The following is a 22,782-nucleotide window of genomic DNA, read 5'->3' on the forward strand; positions in this document are numbered from 1 at the left end:
TTCACATTGTGAAAAGTGTTATGTGAAAATGACAACTGATGGTTGTGAGAACAAGTATTTTTCAACCCTATTTTTAACAAGTGCAACAAGATGACTTAACTGCCATCAGCTCTCACGAATTTGGCCTCCAGTCCAAATGCAAAATTCTGGGGAGGAAATGGGCTTCATGCTGGGAACAGAAAATTAAGAAATATGGGTTAGAGGGTGATGGTTCTGTGTCAAAAACAGTCTGCAGCTTTCTGCCTAGACTTTACCAATTGAAAGCAGTGTCTGTGTTTTTGAAGCAAAAAAGAGCACAGCATGAATAGTCCTGATATAAGATGCTTAATATGTCAGCTCACCTAAGCAAATGATCCCATAATCTCTTCCAAATCCTCACAGAATCTTTCTGACCTTATCTCCTTCCTATTTCTACAAAAACTAGTGTTCTTTTTGGTTTTGAATTGCAAACCTTCAGAGTTACTGGTTTCCTGGGTGTTAAGCAATTGCAGCAAGTGTGAAGTTTTCTGTGTCTGCCTTGCCATGAAGGGACTGTTTGCAGGATTGAAATTTATAATCATGGAACTGAAATTATGATCTACACTGTGCAGTTCTGGATAAATGTAGAACAAACCTGCAGTGGCTCAAGGCAGACTCAAGTCTTCCCCAAGGTTCAGAATGAGTTTATTGCTAAGATCTCATTTACTCCAGGAGTATTGAGAGTACAGTTCTAGTTTTAAAACAGAAAATGCCGTTGCACATGTCTTGGAAGAAAACATTGAAAACTGAGTATTGAGCAGTAATCTGCTTTTTTGTTCAATCTCTTAATCTCACAAGTTGATAATTACTTTATAATAGCTGCCAAAAAATTAAGGATTGGAATATATTTAGCTACTTGTGCTGATAAACAGTCTAATCTTTTTATTTTCAATTTTTATCCATCTCAGCAGATGTATAACTGCATAAAGATTTTGTTGCTATAGCCTACTGGATGCTTAAAAAACTTGGGCAGATTAAAATTAATTTTTGTATCTTATTCATGTGTGGGTGTTTTGGGGGGTAAATGTCTCATCTCAGTTTGTTTTCAGGGGAATGTAAGACATCTTGCAGAATTGTTCTACAATCTTGGGTATTTTAGAGAGTATTTCTTCCTGCATCCATTTAATTCTCAGAATAATTAAAAGAGGGAAAAGGTACCAATACTAAGAACAAATACCTTTTGAATGATATTGTAGACTTAGTTTTCCAACAAAAAAATACTTACGCATACATGAAAAAAAATTGATTTTAATCATCAGGACACTGTGGAAATGGCAGTGGATTTACACAGGATGGCCCTCACATGCTCAGCTCCATTAGTATGGACAACTCCAGGGGATTCCAGCTGGGGTTCCTGGCTGCAGGTCACACAGGCACGAGGAGAACTACTTCTACAGCCACTTCTTAGCAGTCATTCCCTCTCTGAATCTGCCTGAGACTGCAGTAAAACTTGGCAGTACTGTGGTCTCAGTCTCCAATATTTGTGTATTCTATTTAAACATCCACATTTTAAAATTACTGGACTTTGTACTTTTGTACTTTCTGTATTTTTGATTTTTTTTTCCGCAATTTGCCATTTTAATGTAGACTTTCAAACCTATGGGTATATTCTGGTAATTTCAGCAAAATATATTGCTGACTAGTTAAAAAGATGGATTTTTGATCATTGCATGGTGGATGAGGTAAAATAAAATACCATTGTGGTATAGAATCGAAATATTTGTGTAGATGTTTTATTTGATAACTGCCATTCTGCTTCAGCTGTTTATGGGGTTTTATTGCTTTTTTTGCAATCCAATATAGGGACCCAGGTGTACCAGGGGAGGCTGAGTTATGTTGCATGTGGTTTCACAGAACCATATTAATGTTCCTTAATCATTAAAGCAATGTGAATTGTGGTCATATATCTTTCAAAACAGCACATGATTATAGCCCAGGAATGCATTAAGAAACTTAAATGTGAATTAAGTACATGAAAAGATTGCTTAGATCTTGCAGGCTCCACTGCATTGTGAACACTTAGTGGTGGGAAATGATAATTCTTACAGTGCTTTCTGTCTGTGGGTTTTAGAAAGGCTTTATGGGGTGTTATTGTACCTGTCTGCAGGTAAGAAGATTGAAACAGAGGGAAAAGAAAAATTTTTCCAAGGTGTCCTGGAAAGCAAATGGTGCTGCTGGAGGGAAAAGCAATCAATTCAGAGGTCTGGGCCAGTTCTCTGTTCAAATGTTCTACTGCCTCCTTTGCTTCCAACTGTTCCTGTTTCCCAAGAAAACAAACATCTCCACTAGAGCTTCCAAGTAGAATGTGGTAAGTATTCTGAGAAACCTCTGCTAGAAATTTCTACTTTAATTATTTGCTTCTAGCAGCATTACACTCATAACCACAAGCCTAATAGTTGATGCCACTATAATTCCAATGTTCCTTTTGAAATGGAATTATTCTGTATTTTTGTATACAAAAATGAATGTAGTTTACTCCAATTTTCTACATTACAATTCCTAATATTCTGCTTTTAAGGAGAGAGATCCTCCTGCTGCAATATATCTCACAATCTGTGTATATTAATAGAAATTGCATCAAATGCAACATTAGAGGAATGGCATTAGCTTTACATTAAGTGAAGTCCTTATTCAGATACACGTTATTAAAAAGGGGAGAAAAAAAAGGGAAAAGGGAATTATTTTTCTTTTATTTCTTGACTATCCATGAAACTGTTCAGTTTATTTCTGTGAATCCTACTCTTTGGCCAGGTCCTAGAAGTGCCATCATACAAATCTTAGCTTCACCAGGCCTGTCTCCTCAAGACCAAGCTGCTCTTAGTCTGGTATTAAAAAAGCTTGAGTTTATACCTAAGCTTTCTGATGGACACATTGCTGGTTAGAATTGGTTGAAAATCTTTGGACAAAAGATTTTCACCTGTCTGGTGGAGCTGTAACCTCTTTTATTTGAGCTGGTTTCAGTCTGGAGCCCCTGCTGAGGCTCTTCAGGTGTGTCACTGAGACCTGGGCAGGGGGCTGCAGATGGCTTTCCTAGGAATAAGGGAAGCTTGTCCCTCTACACCAACCCCTCTGCTGTTGTAAGCAGTATTAGTAAGCCACAAAGATCTGTAGAATTTCAAGCAGGATTTAATATGACTAATCATCATCCCACAGGATTTGACTGACATTTTGGTACTGGCTTCTGTGCAGCAGAAATAAGTCTTTAAGAATAAATCATTTTCTGTATTAAAAGGATACCCTTCATATAACTGCAGCAAACCTAACATGAGGAATGACTCTTGTGCACTAAAATTAGAGATTATGTGGTAGACAAGGTGAGAGCCCAGGGTTCCAGTTATACACAAGAATTTGCTAAATTGAATAATTTAGATCTAACAGATCTAAATTTAGATCTGTTTATAATTTAGATAATAATAAAATAATTTAGATAAAACAGATCTAATTCTGATGCTTTCTAACTTGTGCATGCTAGACTTTAGAAGTCAATAACACTTTTCAAGACAGATCACGTGAGCATTATCAGAAATTGAATAGGTGCCTTTGTCTGCTTAGGAGGTTTTTTTTTATGAGACAATGCAATAATATACACAGAGTATCTGGACTTGTTAAAATGTATACTCTTGCCTGAAAATGGCAAATTGAGAATTGCATATACTTTGAAAATACTAATTCTGTATTTTTCTATGAAAACATAATAACATGATTTTTACTGACATCCAGTTGTGACCTTTGCTGTCTTTAAAAAACAGATTTTCAACATCAGGGCTCTGATGTAGTGTTAGTGTAGCTTGTTAGTTGAGGGCATCTTACTCTGTTTTTATTTCTGAAATCCAAGTATTTTCATATAAATTTAAATCCATAAAATTGATGTAAGAATAACTTGGTTCCAAGATTACCGTTAGTTACATGTGTGCAGACTTTAATTTTTTTCATCATAATTTTGTTGGTATCTTGTTCCTTATAATTCCTGGCTAAATCTGTCATACCCCATCATTTTGTGTGGCCCTTTCAGGGCTGCTGGTTGCTCTGTCTCAAAGTTTCCTTTCCATTTGATTCAGTGCTGTATATTATCCTGAGACCTGTTCTCTACAGCAAATTTCATTTTTAACATTCTGGTGCAATAAACGGCAATAAAATGGGGTGAGTTTTCTAACTGTGCAAGAAAACCATGTCATTGATGCTTTTTATTGAAGAAAACATTTAAATACTTTTTAAAGGTGTTTTAGTCATCTTGGTAATGTTTAGAAGCTAAGGATATGTGACTCGGGAAAAAATGTGTTGGTACTCATTTAGGGAAAAAGCTTGGTTTGTATTCATACAGAGCCTGAGCTGAGACCCAGGGGAGCAAACAGAACTCTCTTCATCACATATGGGAGGAATCTGCAGCTGATGTAATTTTTTATAACTCAGTTGATTTCAGAAAAGCGACGCACATTTTATAGCAGATGAAGTTTTTTTCCACAGTGGGGTATTTTCTTTGTTTACTTAAAAAACAGCTGTGCTCAATATTGGGCAGAGAAGCAAAATCAAGTTCTCTGACCTGCATCCCTGTCCTTCCTCAGCAATGCTCTTCTGGATTTACATAACCAGACTGGCATCAGGATATGCTTCAACACATGCCAGATACCAAGAGGCATTTCTATGTTTTTGAGGCATTTCTATAGTTTTTGTTCTCTTACTGCTTTGAGCCACTGTGTTGGATCAAAGCAAGTTGAAAGCTGGGCTAACCAGATGGTTTGGGATTTCTGTGAGGAAGACTGTCCTGGGGAGGCGTAGAATCAGAGCAAGGGATTGCTTGCTCAGAGAGTTACTGAGCAGCAGTTGGTTTGAGTTTTGCTGGGCACAGGTGACTGTAAGCTGAAGAAAGGCTGGCATAATGTAGGGCAACCCTAAAGCTGCCCTTCACTGCACCAGGTCTGAGATGGCTGTGGGAGAGTGGATGGAGGAAGGAATGTGCCCCCTCTTCTCCCAGCTGTAGGGGTGCATCTCTGCTTCAATGAAAAATTCAGTCTGTGAGTTATAATTTTTGCTTGAGGAGCCAGATTTATGTTTCCATTTGAGGAGTTTTGTATGCAAACCTTCCCAAGCACCAGGATGAGAGTATTCTCGAGGGCGTGTTCCTGCTGCTTCAGCTACATGGGTTTGCAATTCATTAAACTCTGCTGTCTTGCATGGTAATATTAGTTCCTACCAAACCCAGTGATGTTCATTTACAAAATGGCAAGTGTAGCCATGTGACAGACCAGCTCCATGAAATATATCTCAGTTGCTGTGCAATTTGCAAGCTTTACAGATGTTCACAACAAACAGTGTCCTTTGAGTGGAAGGTCCCTGCTCATGGCAGGGGGCTTGGAGCTACATCTCCAGTGCCTCTTTACCCAAACCATCCTGTGATTATATGGGTCTATAAATACCAATAAAAAATTTTAGGAGTTCTTCACAATATTTTTCAATGGTTAAACTGGTTTACCTGTTAAAACTCTAAGTCACAGCATGAGTTTAAATTATAATGACCCAAAATTCTTGACTGAATCTAATCCAGACACCACCTTGCTCTCCAGGAACACCATGACAGCTGAAATGTGTTAAGAGTTTGGGCAAGTAGTTACCATGTGCAAATGGCTGAATCCCATCACAGCTGAATGGATGATGTATGGAATACTGGGGGATGATATAGGAAAATATAACAAATACATATTTGACATATTTGCAATTTTTTTTTCTCATACCATTTGTATTGTTAAAAACTGTGTCTCAATTCAGATGCACACAGCCTGTACTTCTGTTGTTTATATGAGTGTGAATTGGCACAGTTGGGATAGCTCCACCCTATGTACAATTAACAGAAGAAGGAATTGGGTGTTTTGCAATTTGAATAAATTAACCCATGAAGGTTGTACAGAAATGTAATTCCTGTGGCTGCTGCAAATACTTAGAGACAATCCTGGCCAAGCATCTTCCTTGGTGGTGGAATATCACCCTTAGAATAAGGATTAATGTACATTTCAATATTTATTTATGTGGGGTTTTAATTTTTAGTTTCAGCACACATCCATAGTTGCTCTCAGTCAAAACATCTGTCTTCATGTTAACTCAGAGTGCTTCTGATTGTTGAAAAAACAATGTTATGAGACGTGGGGGTAGAATAATTATCTCTCTAATACAGCAATAAGAAATTCTCTGCACAGAGAAAGACAGATTTACACTTGCTTTGTCTTATGTGGGTGTAAGAGATAATGGGAGTATAAATCTCTTTAGGATAATAAAATGTATAATTTAGAATCTCTGCATAAGATTAATGCCACACAGTTTTTTCTTCTTCCCCCCTCTTTAGGTAATTAGACAAGTATTTTCACCAGTTACAGTTTCATTATCAACCAAAATAATCAACTGACCATAACATATTTACAGGATTTTGGATTAAAAAAGAATAAATTCTTAGGGTCATTGTTTTTAGGAATAAAATTATTTCTTAATAACTTCAGTGTAGACTTTTAAAACTCATGTTTTATTCAGTTGCCAGGACTTTATCTTAGGTATATTTTATGATAGTGTTTTTAGTTTAGGAATTGATCCTTTTTTGGAATATGGTACCTTGTGATAATGAAGAAGGGGAAATACAAGAAGGAAAGGTAATATGTAAAGAGGGAATAAGTTTTTTGTATCAATGTTAGCACTTGTTCCCAGTATGTAATAAAATACAATAATTTTGTGAGATACTTTGTATTATCAAGCCTATTACCAGGTGTTCCTACTTCTAAAAATAAAAGTTATTGTGTTAGTGAACTCTGCCCAGAGAGGCTGAACATCAGAAGCCTCTTAGAGCCCTTTGTTGTTGCTTTGTAAGAAATGTTGGAAGGCACTGGAATTAAGGGGTTGCTTCCTAGTCCTGGTCGTCTTGAGTGCTTTGACATTTCACCTCATTTTCTGTGTTTCAGTTTACCCAGTGAACATAAGGGTCACTCTGCAAAGCTGCTTGAGATCCCAGGTGATTTGGCAAAAATGTGCGTGATGGGATGCTGTTCCCTAATTTTGCTGCTAGGACTTCATGTTCAGCATACTTGTTCCAGTAAAACCTCATCCTGTTCTTATTTATCAGCTTGCAAACATCGCTGCTCATTGCATGAGACTTCCCTCAGACAAATGGTTCCTGTGAACATTTTGTCTTTTGAATCTTTGGATTACTTACTGTCTAATTTAATTTTAATGCTTAGCAATTGGATTAGATCCATTTTTTTTTTCCCTCTTGAGGCTAAACTTTCACATTCAATCTATTTCTATTCAATCTATCAATTAAACCTAATCTGGAATTTAGGTTTTATTTTGGAGTTGAAGATAATTTCCTTTGCCAGGAAATCATTTGAGGATTCCCCTTATATACTTTTAATGTGCCTTTTATATGTTCAAATGTACTACTAAAATGAAAGAAATGCTTCAGTATTCTCTGGAATTCAATGGGATTTAAACATTTCTTGTTGATACCATGTGATGTGTACTGTAGTACCTTTTCCTTAAAATCTTTTCCCATAAACTCAGACTTTATGCTATTTATTTTTAGAACTTCCTAGAGAAGTGCTTCTTAAATATCCTTCAGCAGAGGTGGGTGTGTGAAACATGCTGCAAAACCTCAGTGATTCCAGAAGTCGGGAAACACATTTTGGTCTGTCCAAGAAAGAATTACTCAATTATTTTTCATGTTTCCAAGCTCTGCAGAGTGCACTGAGCCTCACTGAGTGTCCTCTCCCTTCACTCTGCCCTGTGCCATCTTTGTCATATGACAGTGATAATGCCACTATTTTGGGAATCAGTTCTTAACAAAATTAGCCATTATAATCCAGTTACAGGGGACAGAAATGCTTTGAAGATACCTGGTGTGCTGTGTCTGCTGAATTGCTGCAAAGACAAATGTTTACACCTCATAAGTGAGTTTGTGAGTATATAATTTCTGGCAGAGCCCAGTTAATAGAATTAGAAAAAGTGGAGAAGCCATCAGAGGCAAACAAATTACTTTATCTTTTTCCTAAAATGGAAACTGAGAGTACTCTGATCTGCTTTTTAAACATTTTTACTGCACATTGTATCATGTTTCCAGGAAAAAGAACAGACTCATTTTGTTCCAAATATCTACCATAATAGGAAACATTACCACAAAGATGCCTCCAAACCACAGTCTTCAAGGTTTGAAAGGGCTTTTTTTTTTTTTTCCTAATTCTTCAATCCATCTCTGTTTTAAGATTGCAAAATGCAGAGCTTGGTCTTTTAATCCATGTTTCTTTCTATTTATGCCATAAATGTGCCAGAAAATAGCTGTACATACTTTCTTTATTTTGATACAAACTCTGCAGCATTTTCTTCTTTGGTAAACTTTAGATTGAATAATAATAATAGTTTTACTTCGCTTTTAGGTTGCGCTTTACTGGGTTAAAAAAGACTGTGTAAAAAAACAATTAGGAAAGGTTTAATGAATAGCATTTTTTTCCTTACTTATGCCTGTCTTTGTGATAATTAAAAACGCTTTTCTTTTTCTACTGTGAGAAGCTGCACTGCATCAAGGCCAGCAGAGTGTTTACAAAGAAGTGATGTATGAGCTCTGTGAAGCCATAAAATCAACTGCAGCAAGATGACATTGGGTTGGCTTCTCTAAGTTTCAGTTATTACAGGTTTGTAATTTTACTTGGGACATAGTGAAAGTTTATTTATGTAAATGCTAGTGATGTTGTTAATAATTGTGTCCAGGATCAGCATAGAACATCATTGATCAAACCCATTGAGGCTTTGTTTTAAATCAAGTGTGAGAAATTTGACAAGTCCATAGTTGTCTAATATGGATTTTTTTTTTCTGATATGCTTCAGCTATCAAAGTTAGAATTGCAGGAACATCAAAGAACGAACTCCAATTTACAGATCTGTCAATATAGGCAGCCAGCAACATTATGATTGATGTAATTTATTATAAGATTACATGGGGGAAGCTCAACACAAATGATTTCTGCAGCACTTGTTACTTATAGATTTTACAAGCAGTAACATTTAGAATAATGACCATCTAATATACTTCTCTGCGAACACAGATAATAAATTTCAGTTATTGGTTCAACTTGCGAATTGGTAGCTCATTTTGAGATAGTTACTGTTGACAATTCTTTAGGTTTCTTAGTCAGAGACTGCAATGTTTAATTTTTACATCACACACCTTGTATTTGGCTGTTTAGAATAGCCCTTTGAGTTCAGTTTACCAAGAAAAATTTGTAGTTACTGTTCACTCTTTTCCATTCTGTCCATCCTTAACCTTTTGGAAACATTATCAGCTTTAATTGTATATTTGTATTAAAAGAATACATTGTGTCATGGGCTGAGAATCAGTCTCTAGGTAGCTTTTCACCCCAAGTAATTGATAATGACTTACTAAGAAGTGTAGTGTGAAGAAAGTATTTTCCAGTTTGATGTTGCCCTCTAGCTTCTGGGTATTCCTGTCTCTTAGAATCAGCAAATTGTGTGGTATCGAGTTCAAAGCTTAAAACATGCTCAGAAATATGTTGTTAACAATTTCTGCCACTCTGTTAGTGGGAGTATTTGATCTGACAAGACTTATGTTCTCCCAAAAGCTGTTGAGTACTATAAAAGAGAATGAATCCTCTAAGAGTAATTAATAATCTTTAATCATATACTGTATGATTTTCCTGAAATCAATATCCAGGTGGATGACTCAGAGCAGTATGACTCACACTATTTACTCTCTTGAAATATTGACAAAACAATTTGTTTTAGGGGAAGTATATAATTTTTCTGAAATTAAATAAACATGAAAAAATGGTATCTTGAGACCTGTCTAAGATGCAGTCTTTCTCCTGTTGGCATTCTGCAGGAATAAGGAGAATTGAATTAGGTTTGACATCAGTAAGTTTGACTCAGAAAGGATTATTGGTGAGGGTTTGCTTTAGGACTCAGAACTTGTTGCTCCCTTGGAGGTGCCATAACCACCTTGTGGCTTCCCTACAGCAAAGCACACCCATTCACTTGGGCTCTCAGAGCTGCTGCCTTCCCTTGGGAATAGATTTGAACATCAGTAGATTTACAGATTTTTAATACTGATGTTGGAGGTTTGTGTTGCCATAATCTTAACAGTCAGAGTGCCTTTTTGTGGGCAATGAAAACAAAATCTGGAGAAGGGGAAGAAACCTGGCATGAAATACTTGTGCTTCTGGATTGCCAACAGTGGTTGAAGCTGAAGTGTGAAACAGGCAGAGAGGTACAGACCTCCCAACACATGTCTGCCACCTATTATTTCCTACAGATGAGTAAAAAAATCCTGGAGCTGGAAAATCAACCACTTTCCTTCACTGTGAGAGATATTCTACACAGATCTAAGAGCTTGGCATGTATTATTGTGGCAGAGTTGAGCATGGCTGCAGTGGGACCCTCAGCAGCTGAGCGGGGACCTCTGCTCCTCACTCCTGAGAGAGCACAGCAGGAAGCTTTAAATTTCAGTGACTGCCCATGATCCTGCAGCAGTTCCAGTCCTGAGCCTTTTGTCCCCTGACAAGAAGATTTGTTGTAACTTGCAGTAGTGTCAGAAGTATCATAGAGGGGTTGCAGGTTTTAGGAATACTTTTCACAGCTCTGCTCCATGTCTGGTATTGAAGAGATCTTCCTCTGCATGGGGACAGCTTTTGATTTTGTACCACAGCAATTTTTAGTAAGTTTGGAAGCATGGTGTTTTTCTCAAAGATAAAATAAAATTGGATTGTTGAAAACCTATGATCAGCATCTATCATTAACATTTTGATTTAACATCAGTGAGTACATATCCTTGTTTATAGCCACACTACATTGCTTTGAATTATTTTAATGATATAGTAATTTGAATAGTAGAAACTAATCTTGTGAATGACCTCAATTTCAGCTTGGGGAGTGCTTAGAAACATTTAATCAGAATTGTCAGATCAATGGAAAGAAGTTTGCATAATGAAGAATAAAGAACTTGCAGTGGTATTACTTAAATCAGATAGGGGGGTTTAAATTGATTCTTATTTGTTTACTGTTTCAGCTTTGTTAAGCTCCAGTCTTGTTTTTAACATTATTTACAGAAGCCATTGTTCTGGCTTGTTTTGTCCTGTTTTTATGCAGTTATTTCCAATTTTAAGCATTACTTTAACTTGTCTAGAGTCTCCTAACCTGTGTGCTTACTTCCCCTGATTATATTTTAGAAAACTTTGGCTCATAATTTATTCCCCAGGTTCAAAGTTGACTCCTAACAGCCCCTATCAGCCAAGCAGACCCTGTCTCCTTCGTGCATTAATCATCCAGCATCTGTCAGAACTCTTACATCACCTGATGTAGAGGTGGTGTAGGTGTAGGTGATGTAGGTGTGTGAGAGAAAGGTGACACTTTTGTCTCATACTCGAGAAGGTTTAGAACATTCAGTGCTTTGTCCTCACACCCTGGGCTGCAGACCAGGGAGCCCACGCCAGTGAATTTCAGTGAAATTTGTGGTTGTATATCCACAGACAGGGTGTGAGGACGGAATCCATGTGCAGGGACAGGAGCAGGTGTCCCAGTGAGAGCATTCCAGGTGCCACTGGCCCACCCTGCTCTGCTGGGAGCTGTCACACTCAGGTTTGCTGTGCCACAGCAGGCTGGGGCTGCCAGATTGCCTCTCCCAGTTACAGCTCTGGTCTAGCTCACTGCTTCCTGCAGAGCAAACCTGTGTGCCCTGGGTCACTGCGAGCTCCAGATCACTTCTGAGAGCATATTATATAGTATATATAGTATATAAATATATTATATTTGGAGGCAGAATTTTTCATCCACTGTTCGTGTGATGGAGCGATAAAAGGGGGTAATTGTTTCTGTGCACAAATTAAGCCAGACATTGAGTGTTCTCTCTTTATAATGCATCTTTCCTTTTTTTTTTACCCTTTCTTTTTCCTAGGTTAGTCCCTGATGCCCAGTGTAGATTTGCTTTTGGGCTAAGTATAATTTGGTATTTTTCCAGAAGCATCGTTATCTGTAAAGTACAGGCTCTGGCTTTTTAAAGAGATGCTTTGGGATTGTGTTTATCAGATTTGGGGAAACCATACCTTATTAAGTGTTCTTTTTTTTTCCCCTGCCTAAAGGTTGAAATTTTGTTCTGAAGTACATCAAAGCTAGAAAATGACAGGACAATTACTTCTTTTAAAATATATTCAATAGTAATCAGTAAACAGATACTGTCTCATACCCACTCAGCATGTTTTGTGTATGCAATTTGGTTTTGTGGAGGCAGATGGTTGTCAAGTTAGAAGCTTCAACACCATGAGATGCTATTGACAGGAATTTGATCCCATATTATTAGCTGAATCAGGGACCAAGTTTTGGCTCTGGCAATGGTATTAGCTGTGAAATAGTTGCTTTTTTCCTTCAGCTGATACCAACTGGCATATAGTTTGTGCATGATAAATAGCCAATGGTAAAATAGTTTTACATTTCTATTTCATAATTTGTATGAGTAATAGTATTATGTTTGCTTTTCCTCTTTGATGTGTGGGTCCTGTGTGCTTTCTGTGCTGCAGAGCAGTTGCTGTACAGGAAAGGAGGCAGCTGCCTGCCCTCCAGAACAGGCACAGGTTGGGAACTTCCTGGGATGGTGGGAGAGAGGTTTGCAGCCTTCCAGAGTAATGAGGAAATGGAATCTGGGTCTCCCACTACTGGGAAAAGTTTTCTGATCTCCAGGCTGTTATTCAAATACCCATATGAACATAAGCACACCCATCTTGGAAAAAAACCCTTAGCAACTCTGTGTTACTTTGGCCACAGGATGTCTTGAACATACCCTGAGAATAAACCCCTCAGCAATCTAGATTTTAAGTGTGCTCAGAGTGGGGAAATTGGAGCCATGCACAGAGAAGCTCTCAGCATTCAGGGAGCTTTAAGGGCAAAAGTGAAGTGCCTGGGAAGCAGAGCCTCATCACTGGTTGGGAGGCAACTGTGTATATACAGAAATTGTTCCAAATAGTGTAACCTTCCTTTATAAAAGTGTGGGTATTCCACTATGGTCTCAAGAGTCACAGGACAATTTGCATTTTTGCAGTGTGAAGTAAGTGAAGGCTGGCTAGTTGAGATGACAAATGCTTTCAGCAGCTTTCTCCACTGGCAGAGAGTTGAATGGTTCTCAACAGTGACTTGAAATGTTTTTTGCTGTGCATCTGAGTCCAAATTGCAGTGCAGGTATTTTACTGCTGTGACTGATAAAAGCATAACATAACTCAAATTATGCAGTCAGATTTTAAAGTGACTGTGTGGTTTCATGCAAGTTTGTTAACTTTTCATACTGTTGGCTTAGGATGATGCCCTGAACAGTCACTTGTCATGTACCCACAGCCCAAAAACCCCAGAAAGGTTTTTGTGTGAAAAATTCATGCTCTGTATGTTGGACCAGCAGTTAAAAGGATAGCTATAAAAGTCTCTGTGGTGGGTTCTCTGTTGTAGGATGCAATACATTATTCATGACACCAACCTGCCTTGGCAAGCTTAAATGTATTTCTAGCATTAACTCAGATATGTATCCAAATCCAGAAACTATATGTGACATAGCATCTACCACTTTGATCCAAGCATATCTCACTAAGCCTCTCACATCTCTGTCAGTCACTTGGGAGGAAGGATGTGAATGGTTCACCTGAATATTACTGGATTTGAAATTTATTGTGGAAAAAAATAGTCTTTGGCTGTTGGCTTGCTAATTTATCTTCATTCCAAATGGTAAACATGTTGGTAAATGTGAATGAAAAGCCTCTGGAGTATAAATAATAAATGCTTCTTCCAGCTGTACTGCTTTACGTGTTTGAAACGATGCCAGTGTTTTTTCTTTTGCTTTTAAATGGATTGCATTGTTACACAGTACTGTGCTCTCTGCTAGGCTCTGTGAAGGTCTTTATCTATGTTCTAAGTGTTGATTTTATACAATTACTAGCATAAAACATCATATGCTGCAAATTAAACACAAACAAATGAAATGAATATTCAGGGAATCCTTAGCAATTTGTAGTATTTTGTAGAAGCTCAGTGCAGATATTTAGGAGTTTCTCAGTTCTTGACAAGTAATAGATGATTTTGTTTAAAATCATATCTGAATTTTGAATAGATTTATGTGTTTCCTTACTAGGATAATGTTTGTGAATTTGTCTTACCCGAATTACAATTATTACATTAAATCCACACAAATTATCATAGTAAGTGAAATTAAAATTTCCCTCCACTCTTGTTTCCCATTTCTAACCATAAAATTGAAGGCACTGACTTAGATTCCTTCAGGAGGAAGGAATTCCTTTACCCCCTCCAGTTTGGCTTCCTGAATGTATGAGATTCATGTAAGTGTATCTTAGGCACAAGACAAAGGTATAAATTAGCTATCCTTCATAAATGCCTTTGAAAATCACAGTATGAATACAAGGCTCCAGCAATCACTTAGGGGACAGACACTGACTTTTCTAACAGTGGAAAAGGTAATGCCTGTCAGAAAAAAACACCAAGTGAAATCTTAGGAGCATAGATTGAGTTAACCTTGGATTTTCTTGGCAGCTGCTGTCGTGTATTTGCTTTGCGTAGCTCTGAGCAGGAATAACTACTGTTAACAGTGAACTTCCAGAGCATTCAGACACATAGTATGGTGGGTCTGCAGTGTAACAAAGTAGAACTGTGGGCACTGCACATTGTAAGAAAGGGGGAAAAGAGAATTATTTTCCCAAAGTAGTCAATTTGTATGATTCCTCTTTTCAGAAGTAACTTCCAGTTGAGGTCTAGAAAATAGGTTTTATTGTCTGTCAGCATCCTGTTGAGATAGAGTTCAAAGCAAAGCATATAAAACCAGTGATAGGTTTCTCTGCTGAAATGGTGTTTATTCTTTAAATGAAGTGAAAAGATGTAAGTGTGCAAGTGAAAAGCTGTGTTGGAGAATATTTTGTGGGAAGTCACCAAGAAACCAAGCCATACCAGGTTTTAGCTTTTGCATGGTTTTCCTTTTTTAATGTGAATAAATCTATTGCTAAACCACTGTCTACAATTTCTTTCCTGAACTGTCTCTCTTTTGACATGGATGTAATTTCAGCCAGTCACCTTCCTTTCCTGAATGCATGATCATATAATATGACTCTGCATTAGATAGTATCTGCAGATAGAAATTTGATAATGGCACGTTAAAGATTATTATCCCGTGGAAGTAAATGAGTATTTGAGCTGTCTGTATCATGGGAAGTGTGATTAGGGCAAAAGTGCAAGAAGTTTTTCAAAGAAGTCAAAGCTTCAGTGATGAATGGAGAATCTTAGTTGTCAGAAGGCATCTGATTTGGAACTGTACAGTGAATTTAGAGCAGAGGTTTGATCACATTTCCTTTAAGAGAAAGTCCCTCTCTCTCTTTTAGGTGTAGGAAAATCTCATGAGGAATTGGTCATACTTTGACTGCAGAATGAGGTACTTAGCTGCTGTTTTGCTGTATTTGCTGCTCTCTGGACATGTATTACCTCAGGCTGTTCATTCCAAGGCATTGAAGCTCACAATTTCTTATGCTCCTTTTGAGGGCAAATGTATTTGATCTCTACTTTGTGCAGTGCAGTGTTCTGGCCCTGTTTCATCATCATGAGTTAAATCCTCTTCAGAATCCTTCAAAACCGCAAAGTGTTTTGACACAGCAGAGCTTTTGGAGCTGAACTCTATTGTGCACCAGGAGCGTGTCCCTGGCTGCCCACAGCAGTTTTCTGTTTTCCAGCATGGGGAGGGCTGAAGAGCAGGCAGCTCCCGAGCTGTATATGAAGAGACCTCCAGAGTAAGTGCAGGAATTACTGGAACCAAGTGGTAATTGTGGAACAAAACCACGCAGTCAATAGACACAGACAAGAAACAAAGAGTCACCAAATCTGTGAACTCATTTAGGGTTTGGCTCAACAACTGCAGTAAATGGGAGCAGATGATAATCAGCTTCTGCTCTGCTGCTGCAGAGGGTAATGAATGAACACTGACTGCTGCTGCTCTGAGGAGCCCTGCTGGGGGAGCAGCAGCATTTGGCCAGCTTGGCTTTGATTTCATTACAAGTGTCAGGCGCTTGTGTCTAGACTGGTGCTTTGGCAGCTAATTGATCTCTAGCATTTGATATGCTAATTATTCCTTTCATAATATGCTAATATGTGTACAGTGAAAAACCAGCTTTTAAATGCTACGAGGATCTCAGAGGCATATTTGGAACTGGGAAGTAAGAGCTGGAAATCGTGATTTATGTCAGTACAATATACAAGTGACTGAAGGGTTCTAGTTGTGGGAATTTAGCTGGAAAATGAAGTGTTAAGACAAATTGTTAAGTCAGACAGTGACTGTACAGGGCATGTAACAGGCTATCCTGCACGGCCCAAACAGAGAAAATTGGTGTGGATTAAGGAATATGCTCCTCTGTCCAACACACTTATTTTGCTGCTGCTATATGAATATTCTTTTTTTGCCAGTGATTTGGATGTCATAGGTTTTATCATATTTCCTGCAGTGAGAGAAGGAAAAACAAATAATAGAGAAATGTAGTTGAGTCACCTCCCAGTTCTCCTCCAGGGCAGTACCTCTCTAAATTGCCACTACTTCTCCAGGCAACTGTTACTTGCTGGCTCTCTGAATTCCTACCATTTGACCATTCAAATCTGATGTTAATTAACTGTTTTATGTTCATTCCCAAAATTTTTTTTTTTTGTCCTTTCCCTCTTTGGATTTGCTTCACTCTCTGGGTATTTTAAAATGCAGTCTGATGAGTCTCAGTCATTACCTCTCTGAAGCTCCGTGTGGAATTTTAATTGTATTATTCTTCAGGCTGTGACAGAAAGGAACCATCAGAGTTCTCATACTCGATTACTTTTGTCCGTCTCCACTCAGATATTCTAAAAAATACTTTTATGAAATACCTATTTGATAGGTTTGAAAGCTATCAAAGAAAGTTTGCTGGAAGATAACTACTGAGGAACCCTCCAAAGACCTAGGATAGAGCTGAAAGCACACATTATTCATGTAGGACAGAGCCAGAGGCAGAACCAGATCCTTACTGACCCTTGGAGGTCAGCCATGCTTGGCAATTGAACAATTTAATTTCATTAAATATTTTTGAAAGAAAGCAGCTAGATTTTCTTCTATACAGACAGCTTTTGCATAGACTAATAGTCTGTCCCAGTGCCACTGAGTAGATAGTAATTAGGTTACTAATATGTACTTAAAGTTTTAAATAATAGGAAAATGTCTGCTCTGGGTTTGGATCCAGTCCCTGGCAGCAGATTAGATGAACACCTATCAAGTGTTGTAAGTGCATGGGCAGACTGTGCAACCATTACTGGGAACAGATTCCTGCTGTAATGAGATTATCTCTATGCTCAACGCCCTAATCACCTTCTTGTTGACAAGAGAGAACTTCAGTTTTGCTCACAGGGGTATAAGAACCTGATTACTTAGCTCTGCAGACCAAACCAACCCAAATAAAATCACCCTTTCATTTTAGAGAGCAAAGTGAGCCAACTGATTGATGAAAAAAGTCAGTAGAGCTGTGTTTACTGGAGTCCAAAGCAGCAAATCCAAATGCTTTCTTCCATCAAGAGATACTATGTACAGTTAAATTCAACCAACAAAATTCTGCAAATGGTGTGGGATCACAGGAGTGTTTTAGGCAAAGACAGATACATTTTTATAATGGAATTTTGTGCGTTATTCTTAGTTTCACTTTGAGCTTCAGAACTGATATGAAGCTGGTGACAAAGGAGAATTTCTCACCCTGATACAAGTGTAGGTGATAAAATATCCACCATCAATGACATACATTCCTTCTTTTTTCAAAAAAATTAAATTTCTTCACTTGCAAATCTGGTTTTTGAGAGCAACAAGTATCTGATATCCTGAATCTCCCTCCTTAGCTGGATTTCTTGAGGGAGTAGTTTTAATTGAAATTGGCAAAATGTAATTTTACATTGAAAGTAGAACTCCTTAATAAATCTTGTTTGTGGCCCCTTTACTTCTGCTTCAGAAAATGGTTTCTAGGATCCACTTAAACCCTGCAGCAGTAGACTTGAGACATAATGCTTGGGATAAATTGTGGATTTTTTCAGCTTTTAGCCCAAAGAATTCCATCTAGTTGAGACCATGTAGTTATACCATAACTGCTCCCTTGAGGCTTCCCTGATGAGGCTAAAAACTTTGCCACTTTCATCTATGTGCATAATGTATTACAAAAACCACAGAAAGTAATGTCTTGATATGCTTGCAGCTTATTCAGACATAACACTCTGAGGCGTTATTGATGCAATTTTTACCTACTAGGGAATTTTTACCTACTAGGGATCTACTAGGACTGGCTGGGTTATTGAAATATACCTTAAAGACAAAAAACAATTTAAAATTTTAGGTGATTTGAACAGTTAAATGTAGTGACTTCACTCTAAAGTAACTGTACTGCTTCAGAAATATCATGTGCCACTAAACTGACTTTAAACAAAAGTGTGTTTGAATGTTGAATTGAACTTATTTTAGCCATGTTGGTGCCTAGTGCATTTGCTTTCCATAAATATCCTACACATTTATAAGTGGTAATGTCCACCAAAAAAATCATGACATAACCATTATTAGCACAGCAATGGTCTCCATAAGATACAGCATCCACATGGAAGATTTGGTATTAAAAATTTTGTCCCATCAACAAGAAACAGGAAACATATCTTTGAAGGATTGAGTTAGATGTGTCAAACTTGCAATGCTAAAAACATGGGGGCAATTTCTCAAAATGAATAAGTCAGTGGGGATGAGGAGGGTGGACAGATAACTGATACTGCAGGACACCAGTGAATGGTCAGGAAGAAAATCACATGTAGAGCATCAATTCTGTATAAGACTTGTGTGTAGAAGAGTTAACAAATTAATGGAACTATAAAGGGAAATCAGCTAAACATGGAGAACTGTTCTCCAGAAAGCTCATGTGCATATATATGTCCGCTTAATATGCTTTAGAATGGCTTCAAATACCAACATACCCTATTAAAATGGTAGTGGCTATCTCACAGACATCACTGTGCTCGGTGCAAGGTGCTGCCAGGGACATCCCCCTCAGCAGCTGCATTAATGGCACCCAGTGGATTAATTAGAGGCTGCTCTGCCGTGTGTGTGGAACGTTCTGGCAGCTCAGTGATGCACCTTGGATACATCAGCTTGTATTCTGCAAAGTGGAGTATTCCAAAATAATTTTCTCATGTGTGATTTTTTAGTAGTGCTTGAATTTTTAAACTCCTCTCAACAAAACCTTTCAGATACTCCAGGCTAGCGTGAGATAAATCAGGGACCTTTTCTCTAGCCCAGCTGAGCTTGGAGCTACCCTGCCTTCCTTAGCTTGTGTGTTTAGCTTCATTAAACATCTGCTGAGAAATGTATATAAAATACTGAGTTATTTTTAGAAGACTGGAGTGCTTCTGAATGAACAGCAGTAGGTAAATAAACCATGTTAGGAGCTCTCACCAAGAGACATAAGCCATGATTTGAGCTTGGGCACAAGGATTGCTGACTGGCCTTAGGAGGCAGCTCTGCCCTGGAGCTGGTGACCTATGACAGGATAACTCAGGAGCCTGTGCTCACCTGAGTGTCCACTGGCTTTGAATGAGTACAGCTCAGAGATAAATACACCTCCCATTTTTACACAGTCCCTCTGGACTTAAGTATCCTATTTGGCCCTATCCATGATTTTTGAACAAATAGAAAATAAACACCTGCAAAAATGAAAATTATGCCTCAGGAGAACAGTGTTGATGTGAAGGTACACACTCTGAATTTTGATCTGTAATATTTCCTCTATGTAGCCAAGTGTCTTATAAAATCTGCCCAACCTTCTAAGCCACAGAGACCTATGCTGTAGATAAAAGGTCTTGATGGTGGTTGCTTTTTAAATGGTTCTTACTGGGGTAGTCTACTTGTCATAATCTGGAGCCCTCTGGTTGCTGCTCAGCACTCCTTTTGTATCCAGGTTCCACTTAAAAGGATCAATCCTTTTATTGAAGAGTCCCAGAGCTGCAGTCAGCAATGGTATTTTCATGCAAGTTTTACTTTTACTGAAACTGGAGCGAAACTGTGGAGTAAATCTGATTTGTAATGAACCTCATTCTCATGAGCACTCTGCCTTCTCCACAGCAGTGCTTCCACTTGTTCTCATTTGGTTTTACTGTATCTGTATAGCTCCCAGGCATTCAGAGCTTGTATCATATCTCTCCAGGGAAAAAAGAAAAAATCAGTTACTGATAACTTAGTCCACACTTGAACTTAACAGAAATATTAGAGCCTCTAACAATAGTTTTCTAATTATGAGAAGATCTTTCGTTTTCCCAGCAATTGGTTTCATCACTGTTGCATTGACTGTACCTTGTAGCTTGGCAAATGGAGAATAGGCCTGGTGACTGAGCCTAAAGCAGTGTTTCATAGAGCACAATGGCAATTGAGTCAGACAAGGTTTTAAAAATATTCCCTTTGTTTTTCCCTTTATTTTTAGACTATTCCCTTCAGGGGCATTCATTCATATACAATGTTTTGTGTAAGTGTGACACAATAACACTAAAAATTAAATGTAGATGCAAATTAATAAGTAGTATTTTACAGAAAAAAAAATGTTTTTCATTTATTCACACATCAGGGATGAGATTCTAAAATGTCCTGGTTTTAAGAATCTCACTCATCTCCCCACAGCATGGTGATGGGAGATCAAGCCAGGCCCACCTGTAACTTGTGGCACACTGCTGTGCCTGGTGCCTTTGACTGCCCAGCTCAAACAGCCACCTACTCTTTTACCAGTGCTCTGACTGAGCCTGGGCTTTGGCACAATACCCAGCATCAGGATTTGAACTTACACTTGTGGATTTGTAGCATTTCCTTGAGCAGCTCTGACACTAAGCCTGTTATCAGATCAAAAAACGGAAAAAAAATTCCTTGGCTTATTTGGCTGTGGTGGCTCAGTGGCTCTGTACTGAATTATTTGCCATTGGTCCAGCCTAAAACAGAACTGTACATCAGCTCCTGTGTGCTGAATGACTTTGAGTCATAATTTTGGAAGGTATCTGGGTGAAGTCATGTTACAAGCTAAGGTCATTCTCTCACTTTTATCCTTACAATTTTCACAGTCTATAAAATATTACTGTATTCCCGTAGTCACAAATAAAAATTATTTTGGTATATGATTAATGATTTTCAGAGTTAGGAAAAAAATAGCTGACTAAGGCCCTTAGCATTGTGCAAACTGATTGGATTTTGATGTACAGACAACTCATTATTTTGAAATGTAAGTGCTCTACTTTATTTTTCTTATCGTTACCACCAACATTTTGGATGGTTTTATGAGAGCTTTGATTTTGCTAATCCTCAGTTCTTTTTAATAATTTCATTTAGAAGGGCTTTAGCTTCATAAGAACTGCTGCAAAAATGATCTTTAGTTAAACCTGTGAAGTGCAAAAATCATCTGTCAAAGCAGATGTACAACATTTCCACTGTTAATATCTCTTTGGCCTTTAATCCTATTTTTCTGGTTTGTGTGGGCACTGACAGTTAACTCAAGTTTCAATCAAACCCAGACAAATAGGATTTTTCCTGCCCTACAGTCGGCTAGTCAGACAGCCAGTGATTTTTTTCACACTGTTCAGAGACTCATTAGACCTTTGTTCAGACTGGCTAAGGCACAGCAAGGATGTAGAACCTGCTCTTTCATAGTCCACAATGTTTTTCACAGGCTGAAGATTAAGATTTTATAGGCAAAATATTTTCCATTTTATTTGAAAATTTAATCTATGTAATTTGCAACTACAAGATTTTGACATGCCTTAGAGAATGAAAACATTGAAGTCGACTCTGTTTCACAAATGAATTAATTTAATGCCATTCAGTTAATGACACCTGAAATGTTGCTAAGCACTAAAATGCAAAGGACTGAAAATTTTAACACTGCATTATTACTGTTTCAGTGTATGTTTTCCAATGAATACCCATCGGTCTGCAAAGAAAGAAATTTAGTTTGTGACATCATTTTGTGGTAGCATCTTGCATAAAAGACACTGTGAAAACCAATGAAATTACCAGTGAATTTAGATATTAGATAATAGAATAGAAATATAGATAGGAATAACATCATCACAATACTCAGTACTTGTATTTAATGTCAGTGGGGAGTCAGTTGAGTACTGTAAAACACACAGAAAATGGCCAATCACTTCCCCAAAGGTCTTGTCACCTTAAATGATGAAAAGATAACAGACTAAACCAAAATGGAGCCAGGCAAGTGGCAGGAAGGGTAAGGTAAATCTGTTATGAGCATTAAAATAAAATAAAATTATTAAGAACTACTTCACTTAAAATATGATTGCAGCCTTGTCAAATGGAGTTAGTACAGTGACAGGTAAATGCATTGTTGACAATAAAAACCTACAATTTTTTTGGCTGGTTAACTCTTCTCACAGTCAAGTACCTCTCAGTGCAAATAACCTTACCCGAGCCAGGGGATGAAATACCCTGCATGGGTCAATAGTGGAGCTGCTCTTGAAGCCCAAAAACTTCACAATCTCACTGCTGGTGTAAATGAACTAATTTCCAGATTCACTATCAAATCTGGCCCCAGGTGTTTAGTCTGAAGCATGGTGCTGCATCCTTAGCTAAAGTTATATAACCCTTTATTTTGTAATCTTCCCGTTTCAGTCTTCTTCCATCTGTGCACATTCTAGTTTCTTGCAAAAACTACCTCCACAGACAATGACTTT

General features: G+C 37.9%; 1 long non-coding RNA gene across 1 annotated transcript; it reads left to right on the top strand.

Annotated features, from left to right (window-relative positions):
• The first annotated feature begins 1,800 nt into the window (after nt 1-1,800).
• Nucleotides 1,801-18,316, top strand: LOC137483694 (uncharacterized). Its single transcript, XR_011004597.1, has 3 exons — nt 1,801-2,326; nt 3,172-3,332; nt 15,417-18,316. It is a non-coding gene; the product is annotated as an uncharacterized lncRNA (long non-coding RNA).
• Nucleotides 18,317-22,782: the final 4,466 nt, after the last annotated feature.

The sequence above is a fragment of the Anomalospiza imberbis genome, chromosome 16, assembly GCF_031753505.1.
Source record: "Anomalospiza imberbis isolate Cuckoo-Finch-1a 21T00152 chromosome 16, ASM3175350v1, whole genome shotgun sequence".
Classification (NCBI taxonomy): domain Eukaryota; kingdom Metazoa; phylum Chordata; class Aves; order Passeriformes; family Viduidae; genus Anomalospiza; species Anomalospiza imberbis.